Genomic DNA, 22403 nt, shown 5'->3' with positions numbered 1-22403 from the left:
GTGTGCAAGCATGATGGTATGTGTGAAAGAGTATGATAGTGTTTGTGTGTGGGTATGATAGTATGTTTGAAACTAAGTTTAAATTATCTAGGGCCACACAACAAAACCTGCTTCATATATATATATATATATATATATATATATATATATATATATATATATATATATATATATATATATATATATATATATATATATATATATATAACTGCTGTGAAGTTAGTACCAAAGGTGGTCTATTAAAGGAAATTGGTTCCTGGGATTCATTGCTTGTTCTTCATACCATATCTTTATTTCCAGGTACTGTGGAACATTTTCTTTGTCATGACAGATTCATATCTCACTGAATGATCAGCACAAATAATTACAAATGGACCAGATCTGTTAGTTCCATTGTTGGCTGAAAGGCTACATGGTGCAGCCAGACTCACCACTCTGAACACAATTATATTAAAATATACCAGTAATTTGAGCAACAGAGTATTAATGATTTATCTTGTGAGTATTTGTGAACTATCAAACTTTCAGCAGTGAGCTCTGTCATTGTGACATTTACTCTCTGTGATGACAGGACATCACATTTACAGGAACCCATACTGTCAGGAAGAATTTGTCCTTTTGCTGCGTCTGCGTAAGTAAGAGGATGTATGTTTCCTGTCAGTGAGGAGTATCTGTCTTATTTCCTGTGTGGATGATTCAAACTATTCTGCACAAACATTTGTATTGGCTCTATAGCTTATTTTCAACACAACCCCCCCCCCCCCCCCCCCTCCCACCGTGCCAGCCATTGTGTCTCCTCAGCTGGTGGATAACCTCCACTCCTCACGCATTTCTCCTGCTGCCATCTATTTCCTCCTTTCTGCCTCCTGCTGGCTCATCTTTCACCACTGGAATCAGCAGTCAGCATGACCAGACTGTCTGTGTCACACAGTCTGGTGTTTTTCCACACCACACCAGATCAGTCCAAGTCCCAAACTACTGAATTTATATGACACAAGACCTTATTTCTTTTCCTTAAATCAATTAAACTTTTTGCCATGTAATAGATAATGAGAGTTTTTGGTGCGAGGTACGGATGGGGGGATGTGTTCAGACAGGAAATTAATTTGACATTGCAGCACAGACACAAATTCTAGCTATTTCCTTGTGTTGTGCGTGAATCATCAGCTGGCAAGGTTGCAAAGATGTTTTACAGGTCAGCTTTTTATCCTCAGTACGAAGCATGTACCTCCAGTATAGCTACGAAGCACACGTAAGATTCTGCATGGGCGGGTCAGGAGACTGATGGAGTGAGTCATAACAAGCAACAGCTGATAAAATCGGCCAGATTAAGTTTTTATTTCATAAAAAAAAACCCTTCCAAATGAACAAACTTTTAATACTATCAATGTAAAATACATGTTTAGGTGTGTCTCTGTGACTGCTGGTCCTGTAGTAGTAGTTATATGTATGCTGTGTGTTAACTCTGTGACAGGTTGTACTGGAAGACATTTCATTGTGCCAGGATGGTGGCTCAATATAACAATATAATTGTATTCTGATGCTGATTTCATGTACAGTTGTGCTCATATGTATTCATCCCCTTTCATTAAAGAAAAGGCTGAATTTACAACAGTCACTCAAATAACTGGAGACTTAAAAAAGGAACAATAACTGAACATTTGCAAAAATATAATTAAGTAATATAAGACACTGTTTTTTCATTTAATGAGTTGAAGAAAGAAAAAAAAGAAAGAAACAAATTAGTCCTGGACAAATTAGAGCACTTTTCTGTTGAACAGTGGGGCAAAATACCTGTCAACAGGTGCAGAAGTCTGACTGAGAGGAACAGAAAACACCTGACTGGAGCGGAAACATTAAAGGATAGTTCAACTAAATTTATTTAGTCAGTTGAAGTTATTTAGTTTATGAGTGATTTAATATGTAATAAATTATCTTATTTGTTTGCTTTTTAAAAAAGAAAAATATTTGTGTTGAACCAGAATTAGAAAATAATGTCATGATTTTCATAAATCTTTAATTTATTATTACTTTAGTCAATTTCAGCTTATTTTACAGGCAGCTGTTTTTTTTCCTTTAATGAAGGGGTATGAATATATATGAGCACAACTGTATAGCCTATGTGACTATTCAAATGTGTAGCAGAAGTATTAGGAGTGGGGATGGGAATCTTTTCAGATGGTTGTGATTTGATTAAAACATGGTTAGTGATGCACTTTTTTCCCTGTGTGACAACTTGGGTGTTAGCGTGTCCTTCTTGTAGACATGTCTGTGTTGCGTTTTCAGTCTAATTTGCTGTCCAGTTGAGCTCAGATGTACTTCTGTTCCTCTGATCCAGACTATTTCTCTCTGCCACGATGACAACAGCGCTTCATTTACTCCTGTTCCTCCTAAAATCTGTAACCACCTCTTTTGTTTGTGTTTAAGATGAAGTGATCGTTTCCACACCATCCCACAAACTGACTTATCAGGCCCCTCCACTTGGCCTCTTGTCCATCACTGATAGTCCCCACAACTGCAGAGTATTTCTGCAGATGACATGACTCAAAGTTGTGTAAGTCTGAGGTGTACAGTAAAAGTGAGAGTATAATCTCTTATGGTGCTCCTGAGCTGCTGGCCATCTTTCAGACATATAACCATTCAGCCATGGCTCAGCTGGTTTCCTCTTTAGTGTCACTCAGAAATAGTTGTTGCCATCAGTTAAGATACAGATTCAATCATTTGTGCCCATTAAAACAGTGGAAAAGCTTAATATGACATGTCGAGTCAAACTGAGAACAAGAAGTCTGAACAAAAAATCATTAACATGATATTTCTTTTTAAATAAAATAGAGAAAAATATTGCTCCAGTTGAGTGCACATATGTGCACCTAAGGGCAGAGAATCAGTCTGTTTGCTTGGGATGTCTGCTTGAATTGGCGGTAATGGGATTGCAGAAACTAAATCTGATTGGGATTAAAGAAGGGGACTCAGTCTGGATGTTGGTCCCTTTTCAAATGAACCAAATACAGGAAGCGGACTACAAACAAAGTGTATTTAGGGTTAATTGTGCGGCACTGCAGGTAAACACAACCAAATGTACATGGCACTGGTTGGAGAAGTAACGGATGGGGAAAACGTGGAAGAACTTGGTCAAAGTTCTGATAGAAATCTGATGAACCAGACCACTAAGATCTTATACAATCTTAAACCATCTCATAAAGAGGACAACAAAGTAACACAGGCTCTGAAGTCTTGGACAGAATTTAAATAAAAGTTAAAATATGGCAGCAAAGTGATCACCAGTTTGTCTGTTTGCTTCTCTGTTTGTTAGTATATGTTCACACTTATTTGTTTATGCAATGTTAACACATGCAAGTTTACTACAGTAGCATCATAATACATGAGTATAACAACAACAACAACACTAACAGCAACTACTGAGCTGAGTTGGATCCATAGACCGTATATGAAAGATGGAGGTAAAAAGTGAAGCCTATGCAGAAGTGCATAAAACTGCCGTTCCTCCTTCATCCACTAGGGGCTGGCTGCAAAACAGAGCAAATCCCCATAGACTCCCATGTTAAAAAGACCAACTTCACAGCAGAAATAAACATGTTTACAGCCTGGTTCCAAAATCCATTTTAGATTTAATAAGTCAGGTTTAGCTTGAGATCCGCCCGGAGTTCCTTAAGGCTCTGGATGCTGTGGGGCTGTCCTGGCTGTCACGCCTCTGCAGCATCGTGTGGACATCAGGGGCAGTACTGCTGGATTGGCAGACTGGGGTGGTGGTCCCCCATTTTAAGAAGGGGGACTGGAGGGTGTGTTCCAATTACAGGGGAATCACACTCCTCAGTCTCCCTGGTAAGGTCTATTCAGGGGTCCTGGAGAGGAGGATCCGCCAGATAGTCGAATCCCGGATTGAGGAGGAGCATTGTGGTTTTCTTCCTGGTCGCAGAACAGTGGACCAGCTCTATACCCTCTTTGGGGTCCTGGAGAGGGCATGGGAGTTTGCCCAACCAGTCTACATGTGTTTTGTGGACCTGGAGAAGGCATTCGACCGTGTCCCCCGGGGGCTCCTGTGGGGGGTACTCCGGGAGTATGGGTTACCGGACCCCCTTGTACGAGCTGTCCGGTCCCTGTACGACAGGTGTCAGAGCTTGGTCCACATTGCCGGTAGTAAGTCGGATTTGTTTCCAGTGAGGGTTGGACTCCGCCAAGGCTGCCCTTTATCACCGATTCTGTTCATAACTTATATGGACAGAATTTCTAGGCGCAGCCGAGGTGTTGAGGGGATCCGGCTAGGTGGCCTCAGGATTGGGTCCATGCTTTTTGCAGATGACGTGGTCCTGTTGGCTTCATCTGGTCGTGATCTCCAGCTCTCGCTTGAGAGATTCGCGGCCGAGTGTGAAGCGGCTGGGATGAGAATCAGCACCTCCAAATCTGAGACCATGGTCCTCAGCCGGAATAGGGTGGATTGCCCTCTCCAGGTCGGGAGTGAGGTCCTGCCTCAAGTGGAGGAGTTTAAATATCTCGGGCTCTTGTTCACGAGTGAGGGAAGGATGGAGCGCGAGATCGACAGACGGATCGGTGCGGCGTCTGCAGTAATGCGGACTCTGCGCCGGTCTGTCGTGGTGAAGAAGGAGCTGAGCCAGAAGGCAAAGCTCTCGATTTACCAGTCGATCTACGTTCCTGCCATCACCTATGGTCATGAGCTGTGGGTCGAGACTGAAAAAACGAGATCTCGTATACAGACGGCTGAAATGAGTTTCCTCCGGAGGGTGGCCGGGCTCTCCCTTAGAGATAGGGTGAGGAGCTCTGTCATCCGGGAGGAGATCAGAGTAGAGCCGCTGCTCCTCCGCATCAAGAGGAACCAGTTGAGGTGGCTCGGGCATCTGGTCAGGATGCCTCCTGGACGCCTCCCTGGTGAGGTGTTCCAGGCACGTCCCTCTGGGAGGAGACCCCGGGGAAGACCCAGGACACGCTGGAGGGATTATATCTCTCGGCTAGCCTGGGAACGCCTCGGGATCCCCCCCGCAGAGTTGGCAAATGTGGCTGGGGAGAGGGAAGTCTGGGCTTCCCTGCTTAGGCTGCTGACCCCGCGACCCCGGATAAGCGGCACGAAGATGAAGATGAAGAGGTCAGGTTTACCTTCATGACAACTGTGGGGGGAGTGAATTTTTTTTTGTAACTCACCTGTTTAAAAGTGATCTAATCTCGAAGTTCAGCATGTTTAGGGGTGTGTCCTTTTGATTGACAGGTACTTTGATTGACAGGACCTCCTGCTTCAAGTCAGAAGAATGTAGAACAGCCGCGGTTTTTAGCCGGGTAACAACGTGACTTAGCTTTAGCCTGCTTACCTCCGTTAGCCGGTTAGCTTCTGTTATCTCCTGTTATCTCCTGTTATCTTGGGGTTAGCTCGGTTAGCTCTTAGCTACAGAAAGCTCGGGGTTCGCTCGATGTCAATCATCCGCCATGACGCTCACAGCCCCCCACTCAGCTCCTCCTCTTTGCCCATATTTGTATTTTTCTGGTGAAACGACACACATGCCCCTGCCAAGATGGCGATGGTAGGAACCGCCCACCGAGCTTCAATTCAGCTCTTCAGAAACCTATGGGTGACGTCACGGAGGCTACGTCTATCTCTATATACAGTCTATGGTTGGATCAAAACACTTTACATTCGACCAACCCAAATAAATGAAACTGGATCAAGTGGAGGTAAATAAGCTGAATCACCACTGGTTAAATTGGACTGATCGAAGTTCATTACATTGGAACAACAGAATAATGTAATGTTGACATAAATCAAATCAATCTTATGAGAATCCTTTCCTGTATTTTTTTTAACAACCTGAAAGTACAAGGGACTTGTGCTTAGAGAGAATGGCCAAATAATTTTGATTTTTTTTTTTTCCTTTATGGACACACTTAATCGACTCAAGGCCCCCCTGTCTATCAAAGCACACCCAGGAACTTTCAGTGACCTCACCTGTAAACGTTGAATGCTAGCCGCAGCCAGGAATTCAGCCCCGCTGCAGGTTAGAGAAGAGGAAGCCAAGGGTGAGAACAATGCCCTGAGTGTGAGACTTTGAAGTTCCTGCATGCTTTGGAAACAGGGCAAAAGAATCACCTGCCATAAAGAAACATGCATAAGCACTGAGCTATTTGTTCTGGTGCCTGGGTGGTTATGGGTCCCCTGGGAGGGCTGGCCCAGGCCCTTGTGAGATCACATCAGCATGGATCGGGCAGGAGTCCACCCGGAGGTGGAACTAATGAGCCCATGTGTTCACAGACACTTCTAAGAGCCAGATGCTGGTAAGAGAGACGTCCGCTGATATTTTCACAGCACCTTCCCTGGAGAGAACCCAGTCAAGCTTCACACGCATGCTGGACATAGATATCAGTGTACTGAGATACACATAGCATGTTCGTTGTTGTGCAGACAGGAAAGTTGTCTGTAAAGCACACACAGACAGACTTTGACAGCTTTCGATTGTTGAGTCTACAAGGAGTGTTTTTCTACTCCTTTCATCGATGCCGCACGCAAGGTGAAACGGTGTTGTAAAGGGATTCAGGGCTGATGTCTATCTATTCCATATGATCTGCCTGCTCCAGTAAAAGTCACTTCCAGACTATGGAGCCTCGGTTTACCCTAATAATGATGCAGTCGTGACCTCACTGATCTGATGTTTCATTCAAAGTGGTTAATGATTCCCATCTTTCAATGTGTTTCAGCTGTCGCACCGGTAAGCCTGATCCCCCCCACCCCACCCCACTCCCCTCCACTCAGTCTTATCTGGGTTGTTCCTGAAGACGTCACAGACTGGACAAGTTGACAAGGAAAGATTGTTCATTACCTCATCTTTAAAATCTAATTTAACATCCACAGCAAACCCGATACAGTGAGGTAAAGATTTATGAAGCGCAGACATGAGATCTGGAGAAAAGAACGGTTGTCTTACACTGTGCATCGCTTTTTTATTTAGTCATGTGACTTTTGAAGGCCCATGAAGTGACGGTCAAACTAAAATGCTATGCAAGATATTAGATGTCTGAGTGTTTTCATGGTTTAGGTACAATTTCATGCCTTTTTGATGTGTTTGCGCAGATACTTAGATGTTATCCTAGAAAGTATCAAGCTTCAGTTCGTTCCTTTCCATCTTGAACTATCTGGTGTTTCAGGTGAGATTTTAAATGGTCCCGCAGATGGAAAGCAGGGAAAACATGGAAGGTTGTAACTTTTCTATGTGCAATGGGTAAAAGTAGTTTGGATTAAGACCTTTTATGATTTATTCTACATTGTTTCTGATCCTGTAAATTTGCATTATAGTGTTTTTATAGTTTTATAACATCATTGCAACGTGTGTTTGGTGTCAAACTACACCCGCATATGGCTGGGCAATATATCGAATATACTCAAGATATCGTGGCTAATCCCCTGTGGGATATAGAAAATGTCTATAGTAATCATATTCGAGTATCCTGTTGTCACGCAGTTGTTTTTAGCTGTGGGCGGGGTTTTCTCACTCCTCCTCGACTCTGCACCGCTTTGCACAAAGAGTTAAAGCAAGCGCACCTAGTTACGTACATAATGTGAGCTACGTGAGCTACGTGCTACATCCTGAGAGGCAGCGTGTAAATCTAGCAGAGAACTCTGGGAGCAGTAGCAGCGCGAGTTACAAAAAATGGAGGAAGAATTTGTTCCAAAGAAAAATAGTACAGGATCCATCATCTGGCAGTGGTTTGGATACCGTAAGAGAGGATGTTGACCAAACAACTGTCGTATGCAAAGTATGTCGCAAAAGTGTCGCCACAAAAGGCATTAGTACCACAAATTTAAAATGACATGTTTCTGCCACTGCTTTAACTGTTCAATAAAGACGGTTTTGATCAATTTGCTTCATTACAATTTCATCCTTTTGGCATGAATATTTAAAATCAGCATGTCTTAATGCAGTATGAACAATTATGTTTTAATGGAGACACAAAATCATCTTATTGATGTGATTTTATGCACCAAAGCATTAATTCAAGGCTAAGGTAAGTGTCGAGATATATATCGTATATCGTGACACACCATAAAAATATCGGGATATTACTAAAAGGTCATATCGCCCAGCCCTACAAGCGCCCATCTGTTTCACCAACACAAGACCTTGTGGGAACTTATTCAATGCTGTCTTATTATAAAGACATCCATGTGAAGGAAGCAAAACCATGATCTGATGTTAAAATATCTCAATTTGTGTGTTGTTGTTGGCTTCTTGCTCAGCAGTTCAAATCATCAGCAGTTTTCATCATCCCATGAGCTTTAAACTGAAATAACTTCACATCACAGCTGATTCATCAAAGAAACCCAAGAAGATGTTACGAGAGGAAGTGAAAAAATTAGGAGATAAGGTGACAGAATCATCATCGTCATACTTGACTTTTACTTTCTGGAGGGAGCTCAGAGAAGAGACAGAATGCAAAACAGATGCTAAATTAGCCTTTACAGAGTAGCAGAAGCTAACAGAGAAGGATGATAACCAACTGAGGTGAAGTGGTTTATAGACTTCTAACAAAGTAATCATTGCATGCTTTGACTCAGCTCCTTCAGCTTCCACTGAAACGCTTACAAGCTACTTTTCTCCAGGTTTTATCATAAACGTTTTGTTCTTTTTTCTCTCTTTAAAGCTTTAAAGGAATCCCTGAAGAAACCTCAGTTAGCTTCGACTGCAGCAACAAAAACCAACAATGCTAACATACAACATTTTCAAGCAATCAACAATATGTTTACGACATGTTCTGTCCTACAAATACGTCGTTGGCCACGCTTCATGCTACGCTCAAGTTGGGAGGTAGATATGACATCATGTCTGTATTTGTATTTTCATTGTGTCTCATTCATGAACTAATTATTAGATAATGTGCTCATCTTAAACAATATGCAGAAAAAATCCTAAGTTTTGTCATCACAGTCTAATACACAAGAATACACAGAATTACCTGGTCGTTTTGTGAGAAAACTCCATGTGAAATTAAAGAATGTGTCTGTCGCCAGTCTTCACGCTGCCTCATGCAACTCCAAACCGGAAGACTGGCACAGTTCAGAAAGCACAGATAATGCGACAACGCCCTCTTCCTTTCTGCTGTATAACATCCCCGAGCTCAGTCTGGATCAAAGCGGAGATAGATCACACACATCCTTAGTAAACCCCAGAGAAGGGCTGTGTAGAGGCCACCTCAATGTCAAGGAGACCTCTGAGAAGAGTCTGGCTGCTAATTGAGCGATGGAGGCCGCATGAGGAAAAATGAGCATGTGTGAAGGAGAACTGTTAAAAAACAAAAAAACTAATTAAAAAAAATGAGGGGAAAAAACCTTAAACGATACATCCAGTGCTGCTTAAAACCATAGACTGTATATATATAAGATGGGCGGAGCCTCCGTGACGTCACGCGTAGGTTTCTGAAGAGCTGAATTGAAGCTCAGTGGGCGGTTCCTACCATCACCATCTGGGCAGCGTCATGTGCATCGTCTCACCCGGAAAATACAAATATGGGCAAAGAGATGGAGCTGAGAGAGGGGCTGTGAGAGTCATGGTGGATGACTGACATCAAATGAACGCCAAGCTTTCTGTAGGTAAGAGCTAACCGAGCTAACTCGGAGATTACAGAAGCTAACCAGCTAACGGAGGTCAGCAGACTAAAGCTAAGTCACGTTGTTAACCGGCTAAAAACTACAGTTGTTCTACGTTCTTCTGACTTTAAGCGGGAGATCGGGTACCTGTCAATCAAAAGGACACGCCCCTAAATATGTCGAACTTCGAGATTAAATTACTTTTAAACGGGTGAGTTAGAAAAAAATTCACTCCCCCCACAGTTGTCATGAAGGTAAACCTGACCTATTAAACCAAAAATAGATTTTTGAACCAGGCTGTAAACATGTTTATTTCTGCTGTGAAGTTGGTCTTTTCAACATGGGAGTCTATGGGGATTTGCTCTGTTTTGCAGCCCTCAGTGGATGAAGGGGAAATTGCAGTTTTATACACTTCCACATAGGCTTCACTTTTAACCGCAGGAGGTTGCCGCTTGCTTAAAATTCACAGAAAAACAATTGTGTTCAAAAGTTTAAAGCTGGCAACAACAAAACACATGAAACTTGTAATATTTTTTTAAGATATTCCAAAGCTTTCTTCATTTTTAGAGGATTCTTCTGGACGATTCTTTGGAAGACTCAAGGGTTTAGACACCGCTTGTTTGGAGCAAAAGGATCCACACCTCCTCCACAGAGACGCACCGGCATTGAGATGCACTGACACACTCTGCTAATGGGTTCGTGTCATTAGAAGTACTCGCTTTATCAACGTTTCTACCAGCCACACGGAGAAGGCTCAGCTGTGAAATTAGTTACACTGTGGTTTGCTTATTTTCTCAAGCAAAACAAATTTGGGACCTGTTGGTTTACAGGCATGGTTAGTTATCTTGTGTGCACACACAGAAATCTCACATTAGTCATGACCTCTCTGTGCGTTCTTTGGTTTCTTTTCTTATTGTTTTTCTTTGGCTGAATGGCTTCCCATACAGGTTAAAAGTAAATATTTTATGATGGAACAAGGAGGTGTTGTCGAGATGGAAGCAGACAGCACTCAGGAATCCATAACATGATTTGATGAGCAGAAAGTGTGACCCTGATTAAAAGCTCTCAGTTAGTTTTCCTTCCTGGCAGCGAAGATCTACAACATGTATGATTTTGGTTTTAATGTTCTTCTTTGTTTATATTTCCATTTGCTGTCAGGAATTTTGTTTCTAGATTCCATATCACACATTTTAAAATGCAGATGTTTTATTTGTGACAGAGATTAGAGCAACATATTCCAGTAAAAGACTTGAAAATAAGAGCAGTTTCTGAAAAACTAGTGAAAAACGTACTTTCTTTATGAATCATCTAATCTGTTGTTCTAATCATGTTAAAAAAAAAATCCAGTTGGAAGATAAGAAATTATTGAACAACTGAAGCATTATTGATCATCAATTTCAGTTTCAGGAATTTGTTGTCCTCAGTGGGAAAAATGATTTGTAGACAGGTTCTTATAAAACGTCACACAATAAAATCCAGTCACTCATAAACAACCATGATTTACATAATTTAAGAACAGTTTTTAAAAAAAACAAAGGAGATAAAAAAAGACTCCAAGTTATAGATAAATAAAATCATAAAAAGTAGTAAAATTATCTGAGGCTATTTAAAAATATTATGGCATGATTAATCCTGAATAAATCTGACTTTAAATAGTGAGCCGCTAAAAAATGTTATGTTTATTGATGACTGATTAGTCTGTTGTACTTTAATCCCTTTTTATGTGTCTTTGCACAGTTTTGAGAGTTAATGGAGTCTAAGCTGAAGAAAGCAGCTCTGTTGTTGGCTGACTGGGAGGTATAACTGTGAGAATGTCTAAGAGATACAAGAGAAATTGTTCAATTTCTTTCATTTCAAGCATCTTAGTTGTATGAATGGCAATGCAGGCCCCCTAAACTACCTCCACTTTCTCTTAGAATGCACATTAACATCAGGAAGCTTAAACATCTGCTGCAGTACTTTTAGCACCGGAGGATCAGTCAGCTGAATGACCTCCAATCACCACCCCTCCACTTTTTTGTACTTGTCATTATGGGGTTAGCAACCAATACAGGAAGACTAGAAAACTATTATTTATAATTGTGTTCATTCAACTTGATCTCACTTGATAGTTTTCTGTTGGTCACTGCTTAAAAAAAGGAAAATTTAGGCTGAACAGACAGAAGAAGAGAAGCAATTCTTTTATTTATAGATATTGTGTATCTTACAACTGACTGTAAAATAAGGTCATCATCCTGAAGGTGACCTGTGTGCATCTGTGTGTGTGTGTGTGTGTGTGTGTGTGTGTGTGTGTGTGTGTGTGTGTGTGTGTGTGTGTGTGTGTGTGTGTGTGTGAGAGAGCGAGAGAGAGAGTGAATGTTGCATGGGCAGGTTTCTGTAAATGGATTTCCTCCTGGCTGGCGGTCTGACCGAGGTCCCCCTCCCGGTGACCCTACCAATGATTACTGAGATGGAGGCGGGTTTGATCTGTCTGTTGATGCTGTGCTTTTGATGACCACTCAGCTTTGATGCTGCGATGAGATTGAATCCCATCCACCGTCTGAGTAACACACACAGGTAGATGTGTGCACACACACCGACACAGTTGACCTCACAGGCACCATCAGGCCTCGTATTTAAACGGGAGCTGCCATTTCCTCCTCCCTTCTTTGATCCTGAGCACTGATATTTGTCATATTACTGACACTGAAACCTGTGAGGAAAAGCTTAGACTGTAACTCAAATCTCTGATTCTCTTTTTTTTGTTTTTTATATTCATTTGGTGTGTTTTTCTGCAAATAATACACAGAGAAGTCATGGCCTTACAGTAAGAAGGCAGTTTCTGATGTGCTCTCCATTGGTTTTTATACAACAGCTCTGTTTCCTGACTGTTTGATGTCTTTCCTACATTAATCCAAGCAAGAGAGGAACTTGATTTACAAGCCGCACAGGACCACTTTGCTTTTACCCCATCGTTATGTCAGGTTCAGTAGAAGGAACAACACACCGGCTAATGGCTAAACCAGACTAAAACCTCTAAAACATCCAGCATGTTAAAAAAAAAAAAAAAAAAAGTCAGCATATGAAGAAGTTTTCACTGAATATGATTTATTGTTTGGATCAAAGCCTGACAATGTGGACATTTGCATGCCAGTAAATCATTCTGCTTCTGATCAGCATGCTGCTCATTTCCAGTGGTGCTTTATAACCAATCTCATGGCACATCTGCGCTCATTAACCTGCTCACTTACTCAGTTTTCTGCATCAACTGGAAGAAGTTTCCCTCCTCTTTTTGGCTTCTCCTGTAAGTATGTTTACAACCCTGTAATTAGCACATTTTTAAACACATATTGAGTTTCTGGTGTCAGTGCTCGAATATTAAAAAAGTCTATATTAAGTTTCTAACCACAAGCATTTTATACACGGAGATGTGAGAACTAAGTTGGCCATAAGAGACCTGCCTGCAGTAAACGATAGAGGAGAGGAAAACGTGGAGGTCACTAAAACACACTCTCAGGACTGTAAGAGCTCTGAGAATTTATCTTAATTTCTTTTATTTGCTTTTATTTTGTTTTTATTTGTTCACATTTAGTCATTAATTTCTTACTTTATTTCATTATATTTTATTATTTTTATGTGTTTTTATAGGTCTTTTTGTGATTATTTGATATATTATAGTTTGTGTATCTATAGCTGGTGTTAAAAGGGCTTTATAAATAAACTGATTTGATTTTATTTTGATTCGAATCTTCCAGGACTGACAGATTAAGAGAGGAGATAATATCCATCTATACACTCATAGGCCTCTCTACTAGGTCCACCTTGCTAGTACCGAGTTGGAACCACTTTTGCGAGTGTGAGTCATCTTGACAATGTTTACATGTAGAAACGCCTTGAGTTGCTGCCATGAGAGTTTTCACAAGCAATTGAACATATGTGTCTGTAACAAGTCAGATGAGTGTATAACTTGTGTAATCAGTTAAAGCAGCACTCCAGAGCACTTGTAAGAAAAGCAGCAATGACAAGACGTTACGAGGTGGATTGTAAAGGAATGGTGGAGATGTGGACCAAATGCAGGGCTGGACAACCCCAGTCAGTCCTGCAAGTGTTTGGGAGTTTCCCTGCTGCAACACACCTGACCCCAATCAGTGACTGTTCTGATGTGATGTTTTCCAGGTTCCAGGTTTTATTTTGTAGTTTTTCTCTGTTTCCTGTGTAGCCTTTGTTCTTGTTAGTTGGATTATCTGGTCTTGTTAGTTCATTCTTTACACCTGTGTCTTGTTTAGTTCTGTCAGTATTTCTAGCCCTCAGTTCAGTTGTGTTTTGTTGGTCCATTGCGCCCGTCTAGGTTGTTTGAGCCTGTGTTTAGTCCCCTGCCTGTAGTAAATAAAGAAACGTCAGTTTTTTGGGTTTGGGTCTTCACCTCCACCACACCCTGACAATGGTTAATTTAATGTGAGATATTTTTCTCTGATTTGGCCTGTCGTCGACATAGAAACACAGATTTATGTGATCAAAAACTATTCTTTACCAAAGTTTGTGACTATACTGTTTGCACATCTGCATGTGGACATACACACACACACATATATATTTATATATATATTCATTCATTTTCTGAACCGCTTATTCCAATTCAGGGTCGCAGGGAAGCTGGAGCCTATCCCAGCCGGCTTTGGGCGACAGGCAGGGTACACCCTGGACAGCTTGCCAGTCCATCGCAGGGCCACACACAGAGAGATGAACAACCACACTCATGCTCACACTCACTCCTAGGGGCAATTTAGAGTGACCAATTAACCTAACATGCATGTCTTTGGATGGTGGGAGGAAGCCAGAGTACCCAGAGAGAACCCATGCATACACGGGGAGAACATGCAAACTACACACAGAAAGGCCACTGACCAAACCAGCCAAGGATTGAACCAGTGACCTTCTTGCTGTGAGGCCACAGTGCTAACCACTGCAGCCCCTGTAAAAGCAGTGTAAAAATAAACACAAAGCATACATATATATATATATATATATATATATATATATATATATATATATATATATATATATATATGTGTGTATATACATAAATATATATATATATATATATATATATATATATATATATATATATATGTGTATATACATAAATATATATATATATATATATATATATATATATATATATATATATATATATATATATATGTGTGTATATATATATATATATATATATATATATATATATATATATATATATATATATATATATATATATATATATATATATATATGTATATATATACATATATATGTATATATATATATATGTATATATATATTTATGTATATACACATATATATATATATGTTTTTTTACTAGCCGGAGGAGGGAGATATTTAGTTTTACAAAAACCCAGTTACATGGTCTTAAACTCTGGACCAGTCTGTTAATCAAGTCTGATGTGTGTCAAGTGTGTTGCAGTAGAGAAACTCCTAACACCTGCAGGACTGCGTTTCTGAGGGATGACCACAAGAGAACAAAACAAGAAGGACAATAAACTGGCAGGGTGAGCAAAGGCCAACCGGTATAAATGCACAGGAACCACAACAAGACACGGTGGATTGGAAACGCTAAATGAAAATAGATGAACAAATAAACAGGAAACAAGACTAGAAAGAAGACATGAGGAAAACTACAAAATAAAACAGGAAACCAAGACCAAAGACTACATAGAAACTCCAAACCGTGACATGGATTTTATAGAACCAGTCTAAAGTTAGGACACACTTTCCCATTGGATTTATTGGTAAAATGTGTCCTTTTGACTGGTACTGTACATATACATAGAATTTCCTTAAATCCTGGTTGTGAGGTGAGTCTTGTATGTACAATTGTACACAAATTAGTTCCTCTTCTTTCTCTGTGTTTTTAGGCTGATTTGTCCCACATGTTCTGAGTCGCAGGGCGCGACCAGAGAGCAAAAACTGGCAAGATTCAGAGGTTTTGGAGCCTCTGATCCACCTTGCTGAGTTTCTTTACTGTCAGTGACAACCCGCAGGTGGAAACTCAGAGACTCAGGTGTGACCCAACGACAGCGTTGATGACATGTTCAACTAGTATCACACTGTCGCTTTTGACTGTACTTCCCAAAATTTTTAAATGTTTTGGATGAACTTTTCTTCTTGAGGTGATCAACATGTAGTTTCTCAAGTTCTAGAAATTTCCTACAATAAAGATTTTGAGCAAAACCTTCCAGATGTGAATGGCGAGTTAAAGAGATCATGCTGTAGATGAGGACTCCTTCACAACCAGTTGAAAAGTGAAGCAAATTATCCAGACTTGCTTCCTATACGTTTCTGTCACACACTCGACCCAGAACTGTCTGGTGGCGTCTCAGAGCTCTATGGATGGGCAAAAGACAAGAGGCGAAAACAGCGATGTAGAAAGCGATTGTTAAATGTGGGAGCGAGGAGTGTTTGGCAGCGCCCGTCTTGTTTGCTGAGCAAACCCCCAAGGCCCGGGGGGGTTTTTTTGCCGAGGGAAATGCTGGCATTGTGGGGCCTGGAGACCGTGGTTACGCGCCAGCTCTGGACCAGCCAGGCAGGTTGGGACAAACAACAAGATGAAGGTCAGCTAATATAGCAGTTAATTCCACTTCCTGGTCCCCATGACACCCAGGCAGGGTTTATTTGAAGATCCCAGACCCTGAAGTCACTCTGGACTTTGTTTGGTTCATGAGGGGTTTTTTTTCTTCTTTTTTTGTTCTGGGCCAACACTTTCAGAAATTAATGTATTCAGAAGAGAAGGAAGGAAGGATATGAGAGGAGATGCAGCCAATAACCCAAGAGGAACAGCAATGTTGTATATTTTCTGTTTAAAATCATCTGTCATGTTGGAATGAATCTGTTACGCTGGGTTTGAACGGCAAACATTACAAGGTTTTGGTGTCCATTAAAGACAACTGGGTGCTAGTGGGAGCCAGTTGAAGGACTCTGCTCACTCTATCCACTCTGGCCATCTCTGCTTCAAGCCTTGTGAGTGAATAGACATTAAAAGGAGCCAGTTTATGAGCTAATTGTCTTACCGATCATTTAACTTGGACCCATGAGAATGCAGAAAGGAGGGGTTGATGGGTGAAAAATATAGCACACCATCCAAAAGCCAAGTGGCTTAATCCTGTATGGAAATGGTAATGAGAAAAGAGGGCTAACTCCATCTGCGTGCACTCTCCTGTCCTGGCCTTTCCAGGATGAGATGGAGGCCTCTTTAGTGGGGATTCTCCGCGATGCATTAGAAAAGCCTTTGTGCTTGAGTGTAGTATGCTAGAAATACAGCTTTTGAACCGTGCACACTAAAAGAAAAGACAGAAATGGAGAGGCAGTTTTGGCCAAAGTGAATGACTCAGTGGAGAGGATGGGGGCTGGGGAAGCCAGTGGAGGTGCCAGCATCAAAAATATAGGGGGCCATGCATTGTGTGTATATGCATACGTGCACACACACACACATACTTTTGCATATGCATGTGCACACTGGTCACATAGTGGGTTGATATCAAGCACCTCTTTAGGTCCTCCTTCCACCTCTAAAGGTGCTTCACAATTTGTTTTGCGGTTGCCTGGCTGGGAATGAAGGCTGGAAAGCGAAAAAGTGGAAGACAAGAAGAGTGTGAAATGCAACACACAACCTAGTGGAGTCAAATGAGTGACAGGCAAAACACATTTAGCTGACAAACATGTTGTTTTGCGCTGAACCCACTAGCCCTTAAAGCTGAAAGCCAAAGGATGATTGTGATCGTATTTCTTGATTATTCATTGTGATCCGTCGATCTTCGAACTAATTTGCAAAAGTAGGAATTAAAATTTGCTCCGGTCTTCCTGAGGATGGGATCGTTTTCCCATCTTTATGAGAGGCAAAGCAAACAGAGCTTGGAAATACATTTAGTCAGCTGAGAAAACATGCTGTTAGATTGTTCTCTGTTTAGTCGGGTGCTTAGGAGCAAACAAAACAGCATCTGCGCTGCAGCTCCGGTTTTACAGGAGGTTAAGAAGAAGGAGCGGGAGGCTAAGTGGGCTTCGGCTAAACAAAAGCCTGTGATTGCTTATAGTTTTCCAGATCAGAGAGCAGTTGTGGAGATCTCATGCATAAAATCTGACTTGATTAAAACAAGTGAGCAGGGTGAAAATAAATGGTGGTGGCCTTCTTGTAGGCTCTGACGGAAACAGGAATGAAGGTTTCTGCAGCCTTTTCTGGGGTTTCTTCTTCATCACGTGCCCTCCGCTCATCTCAGTAGTTCTTAATGGCAAATTGTCCCATTTTGAATGAATGAATGGGATTAAATGAATAAATGAAAACTTCTTTATTAAATTGCAATTCTGTGCGATAAAACAAAATCCAGTCGTTAAAATGTCGTAAATTTCACTGAAGTTAATGAACATGTTGCCAATACACTGTAATAACTGTCTAATTAGATGTTGAATGGCAATATGAATCCCCTCTTTTCTCTTTTTCTTTCCCTTTGAATCCACTGTCAGGCCTGCTGATGAGGGTCTGTGAATGGGATTAAGGCTGCTAGCGACGCTTCCTGTCCCACCATGGTGGTCACATTACTCAGTCTGTTTCTCAGAGTTTTAGACTTGCCCATCTTTTCTTAATTTATGAATTTGTTGAAGGTTTTCACAACGTATATGTCTTGTGAGCTGTTTCTAATCTTATCTGTAATTCATTTTAGTTATTATTTTTTAAGTTAGTCCCTGGTCTGAGACAACTTCGGTCTGAGGACCTTGGAGAACATCACAAGAGTCTCCATAGAGTTGTGAAATGCAACTTCATGCATGGAAGTCACATAATCCCCGATGCAATGCCGTTTGAGCATCGCAGACGGCCGCAGAGGCCTCATAACCATTACCGGTTACCTTTTAAGAGAAAAACAAGCGGGCAAGGAACAATAAGGAAAAGGCAATAAATCTAATTCTTCCGACTGTTTTTGTGGGTGAAATCTGACAAAGAAATCAGGGCCTTTTCCACCCTGACTTCACCAGCAGACATGTCGAGGGAGTTTGAGCCATTGTGCTCTGCCGCTCGCTGTTTCCATTTCCTGGCAGCTGTAAGTGTGGAGCACCACTGAAGGGCAGAGGGCCACCCCGCCATTGCAGCAAGAACAACCTCAGCATGTTGCTGGTGTGTCAGAGCCGCCCAGCCTGGCTTTGTTTTCCAATGGCGGCAGTATGACTGAGGGGGGGGGGACGACACCCATCTGTGTGGAAAGTTCCAAGCTGGTGCTACTGGTGGAAACCTGACCACACCATCAAGTCCACTTTGAGCAACAATGGATGCCCAAAAATGATGATCGTATCATGTCTGTGTTGTTGTTCCAGCTTCATCTTAGCTCAAACTAAAAGGGAAGTTTACACGCATCTCCGATTCCCTCTGTCCCGTAGCGGCGTTGGTCAGCATTTGGACCTTGTTTGTTAGAAGCTTGAACAGCCACATTAAACATACGTTTAATGTTAAAAGCTCAACGGCCACGTTCACATGCGCGGCGGCTGTAGCTCAGGAGGAAGAGCAGTCATCCTTCAACTGGAAAGTTGGGAGGTCAATTCCAGGCTTCCCCTGACTAAAAATGCCAAATTGTCCTGAGGCAAGACACTGAACCCCAAGCTGCCCTCCAATGTGCCTTTTGGAGTATGAATGTGACAAGTAGTGTAAAGTGCTTTAAGTGGTCTGCATGACTAGAAAAGTGCTATATAAGTATGAGTCCATTTACCATTACATGAGAGTTTTAATTCCTCTTTAACTCCAAATAAGAGTTAAATTTGCTTTAAAAATATGAAAAATGATCACATAAACACCGGAATCTGAATGAAAAAAAAAAAGACAATTTGGAATTAAACTCAACTCCAAAGTAAGTGGCTGGTTTGTTCCCATTTTAATCCCACACTGATAAATTCCTCCATCATGTAAATGTTTATTCCGCTCTAAGTTCTTTCCCGTTACCTTGTCCCGTTCTGATGATGGAGATATTCCACGTGGTTTTCTGCCTTCCATCTACTTTATCTTCCTTCTCCTCATCAGCTGCTGAAAAATGAAGCATGTGGAGCTGGTGCAAAATCAGAGTAAAAACTGTTCTTATTCTGTGATTTTTTTATGTTATGTTCCAAAGACAAAAAGCAGGAGGGGAGTTGGTTTATTTTTGAGTAAATGTAATCATGTCCCGTCCGCTTCCCGGTCCAATCAGAGCCTATCCCAACCTACCCATCTAAAGTGAAATTTAGTACAGCTAAATAAATGTGTTTTCCATGTAAAACTTAATTCGGAATAACTATTTCCATGTAAACTCGAAGGAGAATACTTCAGTTCTGAACCATTTAACTCCTAATCATTCATCCTGAATTTAAAACTTTCTGCAACTACAGCCATGTCCTGCATTCTCTCCTCCTGTCAGCTTTAGTTCGACGGGTTTCTTCAGCTCCTGCTAGCTTCGCGTTAATGGAGAACACAGCTTAAACTTTCAGCACTGACTGCGTAATTGGTTGGTCCCTTTGGACTGATTTGGATCGGGCATTGCAGGAGCAGTATATCAATACCCCACACACAAGCCAAGACAGATGTACTCGTGTTTGTAACAGGCATTGTGTGTGTTTTTGTATAAAACTCCCACAGGTATAAGTTAAGGGTTTCCACTGATTCCAGAAACCTCCCAGCTACAACAATAACATCTGTGTTTTGGATTAAAACACACTGGTGATATCACCCTTTTAGCAATAAGCCTGCATTCTGGCAATCTCACGCCTGGTCCGTATTGTCTGTGAAGTTTATGGAGACACAGGATCCAACACAAATGACGATCTCCGCAGCCGGACCTGATGGAGGTTTTTTTGGCAGCGGCTGATGTTTTAATTCATTCGCTGCGAAGGCTTTACTGTTTGCTTTACGTTTTATATGTCATGCTGACAACTTCAGCTTAGGGAGCTCATATATTTTAAAAACAAGGCAACGAGCTCTTCACATAAATAATTGTCAACAGTTCAACGGGGTAATAATAAAGTAAAAGTAAATGTCTGTTATTGTTGTTGCTGTACTTACTGAGCCTGTGTAATGAGCGGTGGAATGTGTAAGATTGTAATTATTTAGCAGGTCTCATTTAATACACAGGTATGATTCCCAATAAAGCATAAAGTAGGCTTTTTGATCGTCCTCTGATAACTACGTTGATAGTCCCTCTCCAGCTTTTTCCGTCCGTGTTTCCAAAAGCAATTTAACATTTGGTCACAACAGTTTTCCAGTTTGCCTCAGACCATTTAAAATGCACTTCGGTCTGGAGAAGAGCTGCGTTTCCAACACATTTTTCACAAAATAAAAGCGATACTTGTAAGTTTCGACATTTGTGATTTGCAGGTGTTTCCATTGAAAAGTGTTTAGCGTGGAAGCCTCAGTTCTCTTACAAGATTTTACAAGGAATGCGGCGTACGCAAGGTAGCCATGTAGTGTTATTTTGGGGGTTTCTACTTGCTGTGGAGAATTCGCTACGGCTTTTCAAAGCTTTTCTCCTTCATTTTATTTTCTAAAACTCTTAAATTTGCTGTTGTTTGCTTCATATTGCGCGCTATCTTTACCGGGAACGAACTGGTCACGACCCCCAACATCATGTCCAGGTATGTGTTAATGCGAGAAAAGTGTTTCCATTACACGTTTGCACTGTTTCCATAAATGCCTGAAAAACCACCTCATGAGAGCATAAAAACTTTTCAGAAATATTTGAGTTTTTTTTATAATGTAGGTGTTTTTGGTTTTTTGTTTTTTGTTTTTTGTTTCTTTTTTTTCCTCAGTATTTAGTTTTTGCATTATTCTAGGTGCTATGGAAATACACCAAGAGACATTTTTTGGATTGTGTGAACAAATGGCTTCTTCTTTGAAAGATACAGCTTTAACCTGCATTTGCGGTGAACTGTGTTCATAGAGAGGAATTTCTGAGGCCATGCAGTAATTTTGACATGAGAATTATGCCTTTTATTTTACTTCAGTGCTGCCTGACAGCCCGAAGCTCACACGCTTCCAGTTTTCATCTTTGGCCTTGTCCCATGCACACAGGGATTCCTCCTGATTCTCTTACTTTTGATGATAATATACACTACAGGTGGAGGCAACTTAAAAGTCTTTTTACATTAAGCAACATTTTTTTTAACTTGTTCCACAACATTTTGACAAAGTTTGTCACAGATTGGTAAATTTCTGCCCTGAGAGACTCTGTCTTTCTAAAATACTGCTTTTGGTCCCAGTTGTGCTAATTATCAAGCTAATTAAATGTCAATTGTTCATCCAGTTGTTTTTTATTCGTGCAAAGTACTTTCCCAACCTTTAGTCTCTCCTTTACAAATGTTTTTGTTACCTATTTTGCAGCCATCAAATTTGTAATGAGTTAATATTTTTCATTAAAGGCTGAAATTTATCAGTTTCAACATCTGATGTATTGTTTATGTTCTATTAGGAAAAGATGATGGGATTAGTAAATTGTTGCATTCTGGGGTTTTTCTTTTTTACATTTTACAGTGTCCACATGTTTTTTGGAAATTAATTGGTGCATGTAATCCATGTGTAAAATTTCTTTTGTTTACATTTGCATCATTTATTGGGATATCTTGGCGCTTTACATCAGCTACAGCACCCAATGCAAGCTGATACTTGTCTTCTCCCCCTAACAGATTAAAAAGAAGCAGCAGATTACGCTATCATTTTGACATATCACATGGTTATAAAAGATAAATATCACCCTCTCTCAAAAAATAGCTGATTTTTTTGTAACATTTTGTTAAAGGGGCAAATATATCA

The sequence above is a fragment of the Telmatherina bonti genome (assembly GCF_933228915.1).
Source record: "Telmatherina bonti genome assembly, chromosome: 14".
NCBI classification, from domain to species: Eukaryota; Metazoa; Chordata; class Actinopteri; order Atheriniformes; family Telmatherinidae; genus Telmatherina; species Telmatherina bonti.
Note: the sequence above shows the minus strand (reverse complement) of the source record.